The following is a 13,095-nucleotide window of genomic DNA, read 5'->3' as shown; positions in this document are numbered from 1 at the left end:
AGATTCGGAAGAAAAATTTTTTAATAGAATATATTTGTTGTTTTCAAGTTGGTTTCTATTAACCCATAGTTGGGGCCCTAAAAGGTACTACCACTCCGGGTGAGAGTGGACCTGGGAGCAATGGCAATTAAAGGGTGGTTCCACACTCCAAAGCCCGCAAGCTGGGGTCTCATCACTGGATATAGTTTAAGGTCATATCCAGAACCAAAAATATGCTATATGTACGGCACAATCCCGTTGACACACCAGTTCTTGCCAGATCACCCAAGTTAAGCAACATTGAGCGTGACCAGTACCAGATGGGTGACCATTGGGGAAGCTAGGTGCTGTATGTACCTTCTGAGAAGGTTGGGCATAGGGCTAGCACTCTCATGCAAAAAAAAAAAAACTACTAGCTACAAAAGCATCTAAAAAATTGTGGATGGCCTATGCCCCTCCAGGGACTCAAGGCTATGGATGGAGATATATATATGTAACAAATAAATGACAAAAGTTTATATTCAAAATTTCATGATGTTGACCATCTTACAATTTATTCCTTTAAGTACATTGGCATTCACAATTTTTGACTGCAACTGTTTCGTAGCACAAAAATCATTCATTTAATTATTATATCAATCAATGAATCTATTCTGCCCTTAACTCCTCAGAAGAAATAGCAATTATCAATCCATTAAGAGAATATGAAATGTATTTGAGCATGACTACAAAATCCGAAAATTGGAAGAGAAGTTGCAATTACTTTTTATCTTTTATATTATGCCATTTTGACTTTGGGATTTCCTCTCTGTTTCTTGTTTTACTGATTATTAACCTACAGAAGTTTAAATGCAATGTGAACAGCTCAACTCCCCACAGTGCTCCATTAGACACAATCCCAAATAGTAGCCCCTTACATGCAAGGAGCAATATGCCTCGTTTGAGATAAAAATATAAAATAAAATAAAAAATAAGAACATTACAACAACCATATTTTTTTGTCTTTCTCCAATGTCAGATGATATTTCTTTGTTTTTATGTAATGAAGACTACAACATCATCAATTGTTTCTCAGAGGACGAGTAGTTTTTGCTAGTTTTGTTATACATGTAAACGTGTGTTCTCTAGAGAAAGGAAGGTTAGAGAATCTACATAAAATATCAGATTGTTCCACCTGTTCATAAACACTTGTGAAAAATTGAATTTTTCTGAAATTTTTGTTTTTTGCATTTATATTGCTCATATTTTAATTCCATATGGCAATTGATAAAATTGGGCTGTAGGTTTTGATTTGTTACTGCTGGAAGCGCAGTCTTTCAACAAGGAAAGCCGCAGAAGAAATTTGTGCTGCCGAAGGTGAAGAAACAATTGCATATGCAGCGATCTCAAAGTGATATAAGTGTTTCGATTCTGGCGACATGAGTCTTGAAGATAAGCCTCGTTCGGTACGGTCGTTAAAGTTGGATGATAGAAACTTGCAAACCAGCTTGGACATTGCGCCTTCATTGAGCACTCGAGAATTAGCTGATGAGCTAGGAGTTGGCAAATCGACAATTCACCGACACTTGAAGCAACTTGATTTTGTTCACAAAAAGCTGCTCCAAGATAAGCACAAGCTTCAACTTAAAGTTGAAATCTGCCGACAAAGGACAAGAGACACCATCGATTTCAAAACAAGATCGACTCGGCAATAAAGTCATGTGCGTTTTTTGGAACTTTGAAGGAATCGTGCTTTTTGAGTCGGTTCCGAATGATCGTGCCATCAGTGTCAAACTTTACTGTAAGCAGCTGGAGCGGGTCTACAAAAAGTTGAAGTTAAAGTACCCGGCTTTGATCAACCAAAAGTTTGCTTTGATGCAGCAGGGCAATGCCAAGCCACACACCGCCAGGAAACCAAAGACAAGTTTGAAGAGCTGTACGGTATTGAGGTTCTGACACATCCAGCCTACAATTCTGACTGTGTTCCATCAGATCACAGTATTTTCAACTCAATGAACACTTTCTGAAGGGTTGCGGATTTAACTTGTATGATGAAATCGAGGAAGCATGTCAAGAATTCTTTGAATGGTACTTTGACCACATCCGAAAGCTTGCAAATCGATGGGAGAAAATCTTGGAAAATAACGGTTTTTATTTTGAGGATTAATTTTTTTTTTTTTATTATATTAATAATAAAAAAATTCACTTGATGAGTAAAATTTCAATTTTTTGCAAGTGTTTACAAACTTTTGGGACAATCTAATATAAAACTGTATTCACATGTAAAATTCTCCGAGTAAGACAATAAAAATGGTCCCGGATCTCCAAGTGCCATGCTAAGGGAGCCATGGAAACTAATACTCCTTTAAAACTTCAAATATATCCTATTTAGATAAAATTTCAAATCATATGCATAAAATTTTCCAGGAAAGACAATGGAAGTGATGCCAACTCTTTATGTACTCCCTCTCCCACACACACACACCCAAGTGAGCTACGAGATCAGAACTCGCTCAAAACACCAAATATGTATATTTAATGTTAATGAAATTCAAACTATATGCATAAAAGAAATTTAGAATTTTCCAGAATTTCAGTTTCTTGTGACTATATCAGGGTACGAAATAGAGGCTGGAGGGGTAAAAAAAAATAAAAAAAATTAAGAAATTAATCCATTCATGATTGATTAATTAGTTTAGGACTAGGAGTAAATCGTGTAGACTTAAATACATAAACATATATGCATTCCTTATTTTATATAAATACCAGTAGGCAGCCCAGCGTTGCCCAGTCGGAAAATATGCATAAGTATTCTATGTTAATTAATGCAGAATTCTTATTTATTATAAACAAAAATATCGTAGGTATTAAACGTAACGTTAAATTCCTTTAAAAAAAAAAAAAAAAAAAAAAAAAAAAAAGAGGAAAGAAAGTGAGACATGTGCATGCAAGTATTATGTTTTTTCTAAACAGTTCACTTCTTGTAAATAAAAAAAAAATACTCCAGCCGAGATCAAAACTAAAACCTAAAGACAGTGAGTCAAGTACGATAGCCAATACACCAGTTTGATATGACTTTTAAAGAATGTTTTCAACCAACTCGTATTTAACACGAGGAAGCTGTCATATTTCATGACTGTGCATGCAGTAGCAAAACAGTTGAAAACATAAAAATCCGGTGGCCTCCCACGTACCAATTTTTCAATTTTGACCCCTTAGCAGCACTTTTTTTCCGGATGAGAACAGATTAAAAAGTTTTCCACATATCTGAATGCCCTATATACCACATTTCAAGCTGTAGATAAAAAATCTGTTGAGTATATAGGTTGAGAAGTGTCTTCACATGCACACATTCTCACTTTTATAGGTATATAGTGTTAACGAAATAAAACTTTACACATGGAGAAAAAATAACATGCATAAACGATACAAAAACAGTGCCTTAATCCATGAAAAGTATAAAAATATGCAGAGATGATATAATTTCAAATAAAGAAGTTTCATATTAAATGGACTATTCGAACTATTGTTTCATCTCCACTTATTTTCACAACGTTTTGGCCGATGTAACCTCCGACCTTCTTCAAGTGTATCTTGTCAAACTCAAGAATCTTTCTGCCAAACTCAAGAATTTGCATGGAATTTCAACAGAATCCTTTATTAAATCCATGGGGGTAGCATGCTCTCATTCTGTCAGCCACGACCAGATAGAAGTCAAAAGTATTATTTTTTTTTTTTTTTTTTTTTTACATATGCATCACCACATTATCAAGGCCCAGAGGCCACTCAAGGATAAGGGTTAAAGAGTGTACAGTAGAAATTGGTCAATATAGTAATAATTAGTAATGAAAATTTGGTAAATTTGATAACTTATATGGAACGGCTCATCAAGAACTTATTAACTTTAGACTTGAACACAACCATATTGTAGTCAGCCGGAAAGCAGGAAAACGGAAGACAATTCCACAGGCGTGCAGTTCTAAGAAAGAAGCTTTGTTCATGGAATCTACGTTTAGGTTTAGGTACAGATAAAGAGTGGGGGAAATTATTGATAGTATTTACAGCTAGACGAGTGTTTCTTGTGAAAGTTTGGCGAGGGGGGATCATAGATTGAAGCTCAGTTGAACACTTTCCATAAAAATAACGATACATCAGAGACAAACTCGCAACATCTCTTCTGTGAGATAGAGGTTGCAGGGAGGAGAAAAGGACATCTCCTACGAGGCTACGAAGTCTATTTTGAACTCTATCAAGGCAGGACAAGTCCTTTCTAGCAGCTCCTGCCCAGATGTGGCAACAGTATATGCATTAAGTATAGAATTTAGCACAATATGGGAACCATCAGTTATCTCTAGTGCTATATAAAAGTCACTTTGTGTGTGTGTGTGTGTGTGTGTGTGTGTGTGTGTGTGTGCGTGCGCAAGTTCCTTCCTCATAGGTTCTGAAACGGCTAAGCCTTATCTTTTGCAAATTTCACACAAAGGTGTAATTTATATATCTGGCAGTGTTCTTATATATATATATATATATATTTAGTACAGAAATTCATCCGATAAGTATCAAAAATCCAAAAAATCCGATCCTAAAAATAGTATTTCTTTTCTTCATAAAAAAAAAAAAAAAAGAAGAACATAGCTATTGTCATCTGGAGATTTAGCTCAGTGGTAGAGTTTAAGACTACAGATCGAATGGTCTCCAGTTCAATCCCGAGTGTACCTCACCATTTTATTTTAATTCATTCTTATTAATGAGTTCAATTTATGATAAAGAGGTACCATTTCTTCATTTACATATTTTAAAACAAAACATTAATCAGAAGTGACTTTTCCAAGCCATTCATCACCAAGCCCAAATATCAGCTGACGTGATATTGTAAACAAACACAGACGGAATTTGATGAACTACATTATCATTATTGTTTGTTTGCATTTATTAATTATTTTTTGTGAATTAGTCCACCGGGCAAATTATTCCTTATAATATATAATAATCGATAGAGGATTGATTCTATGATAATACATACCCAATCTGCATAAATTAAAACATCATGTTTAACAGTATTGTACGACTGGGCAACGCCGGGCGCCCAGCTAGTAAATAATATATCAAATTCCCGAGTTTGACAAGATATACCTGAAGAAGGTTGGAGGTTACATCGACCAAAACGTTAAAATAACACTCAAGATGAAAACAGTAGTCTGAAGAATCTAAATAATACAAAGTCCTGAGTAATTTGCAATTGTATTTTGAGTATCGCCTGATAAAGTACTTGATAAAATTCAGTTGTAAGTTACACTCTTCTGGAGGTTGAAGGTTCAATCTTCAGTGTGGGCGATACTCAAAATATGATTGCAAGGTTACACCAACCAAAACGTTGTGAAAATAAAACTCAAGATGAGAGCAGTAGTCCAAATAATCCAAATAGTATGAATTATGAATCCTCATCTTAAAAATTCAGAAACAAAAAGTTTACTACCCAGATTTGACCAAACATGAATTGTCAGGTAAGACTTTGAATAATAAAATTCGAATAGAGTTCAGCTGTAGCCAGAAACGTTTATATAAATGGAATATTATACTAAATTATATATATATATATATATATATATATATATATATATATATAATCATTAATTTAATTCACACATAATTTTTTTTTTCTTTCAAGAAACATGTCTTATACATGTTTCGTTGAATAGCAGAAGATCAAGAAGCAACTCCTGAGAGACAGATGTATGTTCTTCAAAAAACTGTTGGAAAGTTTTTATACTGAATGAAAAAGGATTTGGAAAAAATAAAAGATAAAAAGAAATAGAGATATGTAAAGTTTGCAAAAACAAATTTAACAAAACATTTATTGTAATGTTTATAGGGGGACACCCACCCTAAAACTAATTGATTTCAAAACATATGAAAAAAACGTCTATATATATATATATATATATATATATATATATATATATATATATATATATATATATATATACATACATATATAGATAGATAGATAGATAGATAATTTTTGTTTTTTAGATGACTCCTTTTATTCGTACCTGGGGTGAGGAGATTTCTGCAGAAATTCTTGTGCTGATTCAGAAGATGAAGAAGCAAGTCAAAACCGCCATCTAGATAGTCATTCAGCCACCCAGCTGCAGTGAAGAAAAAGAGAGGCAGACTATCACACACTTTTTGGTCTATTCATTCTATTATAATCACCAGTTTTTAATGACAAATTATTTTAATTTTTATGCTTGAACAAAATCAAATCACAACTTTTCATATCGAAAAGATCACATAAAATAACATTCTTTTTCCTTAATAAAATTTGACTATGTTCGTACACAGTATATCTCCTCAACATTGTTAATACATCAAAATCTGGCAACCATATTTTTGTTATTTTTCTCCATGTTATCAAAATGTTAAATAAAATTTTTTTATTTCTTTTTCTGTAATATAGATGACATTACTAGTACCAGTGGGTAGTGTTAGCTAGTATATATATATATATATATATATATATATATATATATATATATATATATATATGTCAGTGTGTGTGTGTGTTTTCCTTACAGAAATAAAGGTTAGAGAATCTACATAGCTACTCATACCTGAGAGTGAATTTTCTGCAGAAATCCTTCTTGTGCTGGTTCAGATGACGGAGAAGCGAGTATGGATGGTCAGAGAAAACTGTCATACCAGTCATTCAGCCTCAGCCACTCAACTGCAGTGAAGAGAGAGAGAGAGAGAGAGAGAGAGAGAGAGAGAGAGAGAGAGAGAGAGAGAGAGAGGCAGACCAACACACACACACACACACACACACAGTCGTAGTACAATAGATGTGTGAAAGAGAATATAAAAAAAAAAAAAATGAGTGATGACAACGGGCAGAATTGGGGGTGAGGCAACTTAAAAAAAAAAAATTAGTTCATAAAACTCCATACCCCATGTCCTATCTCCCTCCTCCTCTTGTTATACCCAGATGAGTTTTCAAGTTTCATTTTTAACTTGACATCTGCTGCTTTATTCACAACTCCATTGACATGGAATAATCATATTAATAGACTCGACTGGTCTCTCCCCAAATAAATGTAAAAATTTTCCCACAACAGAAATAGAGAGTGAATAATAAAATAATAATAAAAATAAATAAAAAAAATAATAATGATAAAAAGGACAAAACAAAACAGATATCGACACTTTTTTTTTTAACGGTGTTCCTGAGTCATAAGCTTAAAGAGCATCCAGTGCTAAGGCCCTTATTTGGGAGCTTTGCGGAGTAAGGAGTCACCCCTTAATTACCACTACTCCCAGGTCCACTCTGACCTAAAATGATTGTACCAGTCAGGGCTTATCTATCAATGCTTGATTATCGTCTCCACAAGAGATTAGGCACAAGTGCAGACAGAGTTTTGAAAAGTCAGCTCACCAAGTGAAATGCACCTTGGCCCACAAAATATACCTGAGCAACCCGGTTTGCATGACCCTGTAGATGTGCCTCAGGGGATTAGCAATAATCTAACCCATCCTCTATCAAGCATGTATACACAGTGTGCTGACGTATAGAAGTATGAAACCTGCCTAGTAAAGGTTGAAGACGTTGCATGGAGAGAAATGATGTAGGGATGATATGATGGATGTGTAATGCGAGTCATAAAGACAGGCTTAGATCTGAAGACCTAAGAGGAAGATTAAATTTGAATAACATAGCAAGATGTATGCAAAACAGGAAACTTTGATCGTATGTTGAAAGAATGGATGAGCCCTTGGGTTAGCAGATGTAGATCAGTTGAGGTAGCAGGGTAAGGGCAAGGAAAACATGGAAGGAAGTGACAAGAACAGACTTGCGGGAAAGAGGAATAACAAAGACTTGGGCAGAGATTTTGTTCTTTAGTCCTCATATTCATGAGCAATCTTTTGTGTTAGCTCCTTACATCAAGTGGCTTTATGCCTTGTTTGGAGCGATTTCCATAAAAAAGCTGTCTAATGTATGTCAACATGCAAAGTGGATTTTCTACTGATGAGGATGAGGAGAGGGATGCTGATAATTATGATCTTGCTTGTTTTTTTGTTTTTTTATCAGCTCAAGGTGAAAGCTTTTTTTGCTTCGTAAATTTTTTTTTTTTCGTTTTATTCCGAATGTTCATTTTTTTTTTTTTTTTTTTCCATTTTTATGCACAATAGATGCGGAGATCTTTAAAAACAGTTGTCCATTCAATTCAAACTGACTCATCACAAAAGACAAAACAGTTTTGTTAATTTTTCACAAAGCGTCGACCACACACACAAAAAAAAAAAAAAAAAAAAAAAAAAAAAGACACAAAATTATCCCATCTCAATTTATTGTTCAAGTTTCCTCTTTCCAATTAAATAAAAGTGAGCAAACGGTGATGATGGGTGACATGACCATGTGCAACTTCTATATATAAAAAAAAGATCAGTTTAAAATGCTTTTTTTCTCTATGTAAAAAACAAGAATGGATATTCTCAAAATGCATCCATTTTTTTTATTTTGTTTTAGCTGGAGATGGAGCATCCTATAGATCAGTGCTTTTCAACCAAGGTTCCCCAGACTCAAGGGGTTCCGCAATTTCTACATTAGAATAAGGAACAAATAAACAAAATGTTAAATTCCATTTTGCAAATCTATTTTATTATTATATGAATATTTAAAAACGTTTGTTTAAAAACGCTAGACTTAACATAAACCTGCGATATTTGAAAAATTAATTTGCCTTGCCACTATTAAGTTTGCTTTTATAATATTCTTATTATACAGTCAATACCAAAGAAATCGCACTAAAAATGATAAGAGTTTCTCCATTTCATTTTGAATTTTATATGCTGTTTTGTGCATAAGACAACCAAATTATTGCATAGTCCAGTGGAATGTTTCCATGAGGTTCCACTCCAGAAAAAACTTTGAAAAGCAACCCACTTTCTCAGACATTCCAACAGAGACCTTTTTAAGATTCTAACCATCTCTTTAAGTGCAATTGTTTGTATCTCTCTTGCATTTGGTACACCGGGTATATTTGTCAGATAGTTTTTTTAAATTCTTTGTTCATGAGTCCGGGTGCTCCTATAATTACTGGAATGATGGAGATCTTAAGATTCTAGTTTCTTTTCATGCCGTACATAAGACTTTAATGTTTTCTTTATCTTTTCCCTATCAGCTCTGTTTAAGACAGCATTAGTGGGGACACTAGCTTCTACTAGGGTTGCTTTTTTTTTTCTTTGTCCCATATCACTATGTCAGGTTTAATAGCACCATTTTCTAGGTACATAGCTATAGGAATTGCATAGTCATACTGGCTGGTGTAGGACTTATTTCCTATTGTTCTTTCTGGTATGTGTTCCCAGGATTTGCAGCTACATTCGATATTTGGTCTAGTGGAGATATTTAAATACTCCATTGTGTCGCATGATATAGTAGCCGTCTCCCAGCAGAACCTTAAAGCTGGATGTCAGGTTATTCACACTCTTTATTTCTGTGTGGCAGAGCCTGCACTTGTTGTCATTGCTGAGACGACTCCTCTTCTTAAAAGCATTGATCATTAAACCTTGATCTTGGACAGACATTATACTTCTCTCCTGGTCACAGTAGGGTGATCCTCTTTTTAGCCAATTGAGCCTTCCTTATCTATATAGTCCTGGGTGAATTCATCCAGATTATACTTGGCATGCTCTTGGTTGGACTATTCTACTAGTTTGTTCTTTTGCAATAAAAGATCTTTGTGTATTGAAAATCCTATTTCAAATTGTACACTCACTAATCAAGAGAAAAGTTTTGAGTTGTAAACCATTTTAGTTTCAGAAGAGAAAAGAAATGTCGTTCCAAACAAAATTGCAGTATCAATCCAGAGAAGCTTGTAAAAGTTTGCAGACGAAGACCAAGAGTTTCCGGAAGGTAGTCAATCTGAAGAAGTTTTAAATTGTAAAAGTTTGCAGACCAAGAGCAGAGTTCCTTTCCGTGTGAAAACAAAAAGTTATGTGCAGGAATTCTTAAGATATTCAGTATATTTTATGGAGTGATTCCGGTTTCTGATTGGTTGGTAATCACCCATGTTTATAAATAGAATAGACGTTGCCCACAATGAAATTGACATATATTAATGAAAAAATGCTCAAATATCCTTAGTATAGCAGGTGTGTCCAAATGGAACTTCATTTCTTCTATTTATTATTTATGGACCCAGGCAACGCCAGGTATCCCTGCTAGTCTATTATATAAAGGGCAGTTTTCTGTGTGTATGTAATTTGTATGTCGAGCCAAAAGTCAAAAGCTACTAACCAAATACGCACAAAGTTTATATTTTCTTGATCAGTGTTGCCCGGATGTATAATATCTAAAATTTAGAAAACAATATTTATTCTTTGAGGATAAACTTAATCTGATTTTGTTAGAAACTAGAGAGAAAGGGAGAGGAATAGAAGTTTTAATATAAAGATGCTACACAATTTAAATTCTATTTAGTTTTTATGATCCAAGCAATGCCGGGTATTCCAGCTAGTGTATATATAAACAAAAGGTAGTTTAATTTACCAAATTATTTGTTTTTCTGTTTTTTTTTTTTTTACTGTTATTCATCCTACACAAAGCAAATTGCTACTTGGACGAAAAGGGCTACTGTTTTGGGCCATATTTACAGGGACTCTATGAAGGGAGTTGAGCAGCAAGATGTCGTTTTGCGTTACCTAAATTTCTACATTCACTCAGAGAAGCAGGAAAGGAATTTCAAAATCTAGCAGTTCAAGAAGAGAAACTATTAGAGTAGAAGACTTTCCTGCATGATTCGTCTCTCAGAAAAATCCTTTATTAACGATAATGGTAAACAGCAGTTGCGAGAATGCAAAGTGAATTGCAAGTGATTGAAATAAATCAGAGATTTCTGGAAATGGAGAAACTTGTCAGATGAACTCCAGGGAAGACTGCTTGTTTTTTGCCAGTAGTAATGACCGGCGGTGTAAGAATTCTTAACTTGGTGAGTGAATAATTATTATCTACAGTGCGTGAAAACTGAAAGTGAACTTAATTGCTTGTCATCCAATGAGAACAAAGTTGGTTTCTTTTTTTTCTTTTTTTTATAGAGTCGTTTTAGTAATATTAAATTCCTGTAACTGGGAGGGAAGGAGGAAAGTAACGATGATCAAGTGGTTAATCATACAGACCGACTACCTTTTCTCTTGCTCAACACACTTCTCCAAACATCCAGGCAACACTGGACACCCAAGCTAGTCTGTTATATAATGGGCGCGAACATTTGTGTATGTCCGCAAAAGGCTTCTTTTTTTTTTTTTTTCTCGCGTCGGTTACATTTATAGAGAACTTTCCTTATACTTCCTAGATCGTAATATTTCCGATTTGCGAACGGACGTCGTCTATCTTTTATTTGATCGAGTTTAAAAAAAAATCTCTGGTTTTCAGTGTTTGTCTTTTTCATATAAAAGCGAAACTGATCAAACCAAAACACAAGCGGCTCTTGGCCTTCCAGGCGGGGATGTCTTGAAAGCAATTAACTTTGATCAATGTGAGGGAAACCCTTCATATCAGACAATTGCTATTCATTTGGACACTGCCAGAGCTCCCCCTTTCCTCCCTTGAGGCTTGCATTTACGAATATCCGCGGGCTTAGAACTAACTTAGATGATGTTGAGTTATTTCTCCTTGTAAACACCCCGGATATCTTAGCATTAAGTGAAACTAACCTTCACTCCTCCATTCCCTCTAACCACTTTAACATGCCTGGTTATCTCCCACTCTACCACATGGGCTTGGAGTCTATATTCATAACACCCTCCCCCTGACTAGAGAAATAAAACTAGAATCAGACGACCAGGCCTTTATGAGCTTCAGACTAAATATGCAACACAATATTAGCTACTTGCATTTTCTCTACCGCTGTCCCTCAACCCAAGACTGTACCCTAATAAACAAAGTCTCAGACAGCATAGATATAGCACTCTCCCTCGATACTAGCGCACAAGTACATGTATTTGGTGACTTCAATGTCCACTACAGTAATTGGCTAGGATTCTCTAATCACACAGACGTAGCTGGTAGCACAACACATAGCTTTTCTATATCCCATTCCCTATCCCAGATGGTTACATTTCCGACACGTTTCCCAGACCAGCAAGATCAACATGCCTCACTTCTAGATCTCTTTCTGACAACGGTTCCCGATGATTGTACAACAAATGCCCACAGCCCACTCGGGAATGCTGACCACACTGTGATAATGGTAGAAATCAGCCTAAATTCTCGCCCTAAAATTAAAGACCCACTACTCAAAACAACGAGGTATTACAAAAAGGCTGATTGGGAAGCCATCAGGGAACTCATCAGATATGTCCCATGGCAAAATATCTTTACTCTTCCAGCGGAACAGTGTGCAAATGAGACCACTGAATAGTTCAAAACTGCAATTGAAGCACATGTTCCCGCACGAAAATTCTATAGCAAGCTCCACTCCCCCCGATGGTTTACTTCTGCTTGTGCAGCTGCCATTTGTCAAAGGCAGCATGCGTTCCGCAGATTCAACCGACATAAGTCCATCTCAAATAAACAGAAGTTTATAGAAGCTAGAAATAATTGTAAGAGAGTGATAGAGACAGCTAAGACAGATTACTCTGAAGCCACCAGAAAACGCATCGAAGCACAGAAATTAGGAACCCAGGATTTTTGGAAAATCTACAACAGCGTAGTAAATAATGGGCAGTCAACTATTCCCCCACTATCAAACAATCGTGAGGTTGCTTGCATGGCAACTGACAAGGCTAATCTGCTTGCCAGTCGGTTTGCCTCAAACTCCACACTGGACCCGGTACACCACTCCCTCCCTGATTTTCCTTTGCGAACAGACGCCACATTAGACGATTTAAAAATCACTCCTTCTCAGGTACATGCTATTATAAAAAACCTAGACACCTCAAAAGCATGTGGACCAGATCTCATCCCGGCTGTGCTACTAAAAAAATGCTCTGCCGAGGTTGCTCCAATTCTCTCCAAACTTTACAATAAATGCCTTAATGAATCTTGCTTTCCTGACTGTTGGAAAATCGCTTCTGTTGTACCAGTCTTCAAGAATTCTGGTAAAAGAACTGACCCACTAAATTATCGCCCCATTAGCC

General features: G+C 35.5%; 1 protein-coding gene across 3 annotated transcripts in view; it reads right to left on the bottom strand.

The window, feature by feature from the left end:
• Positions 1–13,095, bottom strand: part of LOC145252514 (uncharacterized) — a 204,163-nt gene that overhangs the window by 185,142 nt on the left and 5,926 nt on the right. The window contains exon 1 of one of the 3 annotated variants that reach the window (XM_080112053.1): positions 6,573–6,675. The exons of the other annotated variants lie outside the window; for them this stretch is intronic. The gene's annotated coding sequence lies outside the window, so the exon portion shown is untranslated. Of the gene's footprint in view, positions 1–6,572; positions 6,676–13,095 lie in introns of those variants that run through there. 3 annotated transcript variants of the gene reach the window in all.

Source organism: Euprymna scolopes, chromosome 29 (assembly GCF_053919585.1).
Source record: "Euprymna scolopes isolate OS-2025 chromosome 29, ASM5391958v1, whole genome shotgun sequence".
NCBI lineage: Eukaryota > Metazoa > Mollusca > Cephalopoda > Sepiida > Sepiolidae > Euprymna > Euprymna scolopes.
This window is presented reverse-complemented; position numbering and strand designations above follow the sequence as displayed.